Below are 4,348 nucleotides of genomic sequence, written 5' to 3'. Positions count from 1 at the left end.
GCAGGGACTAAGAAGAAGTGAGAATGTGGAGCATGGAAGAATAAACTTAATCATGGGGAATAGGAAAGCTTTACCTGTCACCAAGATTGGAGTTTATACTTTATCGCTAAGTAGTGGGTTTAGTTCAGATTTGAATAAATGTTGTTATTCGCCAGAAATGGCAAGAAATATTATTTCCTTTCATGCATTGTATTAACAAGGTTTCACCTTTTCATTTGATAATGAAGTTGGTTCGATTAATGCTTTCTTTAATAATGTTCTTTATTTTAAAGCATTACCTTGTGATGGTGTGTATGAAACTGTATCTGTGGTTGATAAGTTAGGAAATAATATATTGTGTATTGATTCTGTTAATGATAATAACTTGGATAAAGCATCATTATGGCATTGTCGTCTTGGACATATAAGAAAGAAACGCATAGGCCAACTCCAAAAGGATGGAGTATTGGAGTCATTTGACCTAAAGTCAGATGATAGTTGCGAATCATGCTTACTTGGAAAAATGACAAAGTCACCCTTCACAGGTTCTTGTGAGAGGGGTGAAGGTTTGTTGGATCTTATACACACGGATGTGTGTGGGCCCTTCAAACATGCCACAAGGGATGCTAATCGTTATTATTTAACTTTTACTGATGATTACAGTAGATATGGATATGTCTACTTAATCAAGCATAAGTCAGAGACTTTTGAGAGGTTTAAAGAGTTTAAACAGGAAGTCGAGAATCAATTGGGGAGGAACATTAAGATGCTTCGATCCGATCGAGGTGGTGAGTATCTTAGTTCAGAGTTCCTCGACTATCTTAGGGAATGTGGGATTGTCTCACAATTGACACCTCCCAGGACACCGCAGTTGAATGGTGTAGCTGAGAGGCGTAATCGAACCTTGTTGGATATGGTTCGTTCCATGATGAGTCGAGCTTCGCTACCAATCTCGTTTTGGGGGTATGCCTTACAGACTGCCGCCCATATCCTTAATCTAGTCCCCACAAAGAAAGTTGCCAAAACTCCTCATGAGATGTGGACTGGTAAAGTACCCAAACTAGACCACATTAAGATTTGGGGTTGCGAGGCTTTCGTGAGACGCGAGACTCATGATAAGCTCAAACCTCGAAGTGAGAGGTGTATTTTCATCGGCTACCCACAGAAATCCTTTGGTTACCTCTTCTACAGACCTAGTGAGAATGTGGTCTTTGTAGCTAGGAGGGCTTTCTTTCGAGAGAGAGAGTTCATAAGCCAAGGAGACAGTGGGATGCAAGTTGATCTTGAAGAAATTCAAGAGTCAAGTGGTGAAGGAACTTCAAACCCTAGCACTCAACTTGAGGAGGAAACTTCTGTTGAGCCAATTGACAAGTCTGTACCTCTGAGGCGTTCCACAAGGGTTAGGAATGCACCTGAGCATTACTATGGATTCCATATTACTGCGGAAGGTGATACACTTATCAGTGATGAGACACTGATAGGTCTGGATGAACCTAACAGTTACGCGGAAGCCATGGCAGGCCCTGAGTCAGCCAAGTGGAAAGAGGCAATGGACAACGAGATACAGTCCATGTATGACAATCAAGTTTGGAACTTGGTTGAGAATGTACCAGGTCGTAAGACTATAGGGTGCAAATGGATCTTCAAGAAGAAGACCGACATGTATGGTAATGTACACACTTATAAGGCATGACTGGTTTTAAAGGGTTTCTCACAAACTCCGGGAGTTGATTATGATGAGACCTTTTCTCCAGTGGCCAAGATTAAGTCTATTAGGGTTCTGTTAGCCATAGCTGCATTTCATGACTATGAAATATGGCAAATGGATGTCAAAACCGCTTTCCTTAATGGAAAGTTGGCTGAGGATGTTTATATGAGTCAACCAGAGGGTTTTGTCAATACAGAGTACCCTAATAAAGTGTGTAAGCTTGGGAAATCCATTTATGGGTTAAAGCAAGCACCTCGCAGATGGAATCTTTGCTTTGATGAGAAAGTCAAAGAATTTGGCTTTTCTAGGAGTGAAGATGAATCTTGTGTATATGTCAAGGCTAGTGGGAGTATAGTTAGCTTTTTGGTATTGTATGTGGATGACAAACTACTCATAGGAAATGACATCCCAACTCTGCAGGAAGTTAAGTCCTGGCTTGGGAAGTGTTTCTCTATGAAGGACCTAGCAAAAGCTGCCTATATTCTAGGGATAAGGATCTTGAGAGACCGGAGTAAAAGACTAATTGGACTTAGTCAGAGTACTTACTTGGATAAGGTGTTGAAGAGATTCGGCATGTAGGACTCCAAGAAAGGAGAGTTACCCATCCAGAGTAATGCCAGATTGAGTAAGACACAAAGCCCTAGTACTGAGGCTAAGATAGCAGAAATGAGTCGAATACCTTATGCTTCAGCTGTAGGATCGATCATGTATGCTATGACGTGTACTCGACCTGATGTAGCCTTTGCTTTGAGCATGGTTAGCAGGTATCAGGGGAACCCTGACAAGGCACACTGGACTGCGGTAAAGAATATCCTCAAGTACCTACGGAGGACTAAGGACTGGGTCCTTACCCTCGGTGGCAGTGAGGACTTGAGAGTTGTAGGGTACATTGATGCTAGCTTTCAGACTGACAGGGATAATTTCCGCTCTCAGTCGGGCTGGGTCTTTACTCTAAACGGAGGGGCAATTACTTGGAAAAGTTCCAAGCAGGAGACAGTGGCTGATTCCACTTGTGAATCAGAGTATATAGCAGCAAGCGAGGCAGCAAAGGAGGCTATATGGCTAAAGAACTTCATCGGAGACCTTGGAGTTGTACCAGCTATTAAAGAGCCAATGGAAATTTTATGTGATAGTGAAAGTGCAGTTGCCTTAGCCAAGGAACCAAGGGATCACGGGAGATCCAGACACATCGACAGAAAATACCATTTCATCAGACATCGAATAGAAGAAGGACTCCTCGTGGCAAAGAGGGTATCATCGGATGAGAATCCAACAGATCCCCTCACGAAGGGACTGACTCGGGTTAAGCATCTCCGGCATGCTCGGAGCATAGGGATGAAGGATGATATTAGATTTAGTAGTTAGATAACCTTGAAATTTGTAAAGTGTAATTGACATTAGATGATGAATAAAAGGTGTTTTATTTATGAGTAAAGTGTTGCTATCTCTTGTCGATCGTTTACTATATTTCTTTTGCATGTTTTGACTTCCAGAATAATTATGTTTGGTATATCATATTATTCGAACCTCCACAGTCGGTCATATGTCAGAAGTAGGTATGAATCAAGACTGTCATGATTGGTTGTAGAGGTCTAAGTTGTTGGACATGGCTACAACACTCATGAGTGCTCATAAATTCTGAGCATTGGACTCAACCCACGCTCACTGGAATCACTTCATGTAATTTATCTCGAGTGATCGTGAGACGGTAATATCATATAAGTCTTTAAACCTAGAGATATGATTTGTTACTTATGAGTTGGTTATGCATTGATTGTACGTTAACGCATTGGTAACTCGATGTTATAAAACGTGCTTTTGTGTATAATTCAATGAGTGGTAGAACAAACATATGAGTCGATGTTTATCTGTTCCTTCTTGGATTAGAAGCTGATATCTGGGCCCCTCGATGATTTTGTTTTGACCTATGTACCGGCCCGGTCAGAACTAAGTTGATGCGTTCAATTAAGTTCTTTGTCAAACAAATCGGAAATCGGGAAACAAACTGCTGGACAATAAGTAAGACATTGTTCCATGTATTTGTCCGGCTGATATCTAGAACAGAGGATTATATGATCACTTATCTTAAATGGCGTATCATCATCTTCTCAGTTCCGAGAGACCTTGAAAGAGCTATGATTGCTGATCGGTTCTTGAAGTCATACTTGCAGTTATAGTTATTTGACTTATCCAAGTGGGAGACTGTTGGATAAGGTGTCTAAGTCCATAACTATTTCTGGTATGTACTTGACCCGACCCGGCATGGTCAATTTGGGTTGCATGGCACCATGCAATTGGATAAACTAAAATAAGAGAAATAACACTTATGGTTTATTAATATATTATAAGTTCTAATATATTAATAATATTATTTAATTAGTTTGATCAAGAATTAATTTAGAATTAATTAAGTGATCAAAAGATAACTAATTAAATATATGGGTAGATTATGTAAATCTTCCATATCTTATATAGTGGGCTAAGAGGCTCCATGGATTATCAAGTTGGGTTCCACCCATAGGATGCTCCATGGATGCTCCATGGGAGTTACAAACCCATGGGTCATGGAAATGAAGAGTCATGACACATTAGGGTTTACATGGTGTAACCCTAGATGTGTCAACACTATATAAGAAACCCATTCTCCACCAAAATAGGCTA

The sequence above is a fragment of the Lactuca virosa genome, chromosome 2 (assembly GCF_052849685.1).
Source record: "Lactuca virosa cultivar CGN04683 chromosome 2, Lactuca_virosa_CGN04683_v6, whole genome shotgun sequence".
Lineage (NCBI taxonomy): Eukaryota > Viridiplantae > Streptophyta > Magnoliopsida > Asterales > Asteraceae > Lactuca > Lactuca virosa.
The sequence above is the reverse complement of the archived record's forward strand: the minus strand, read 5'-3'. Positions refer to the sequence as shown.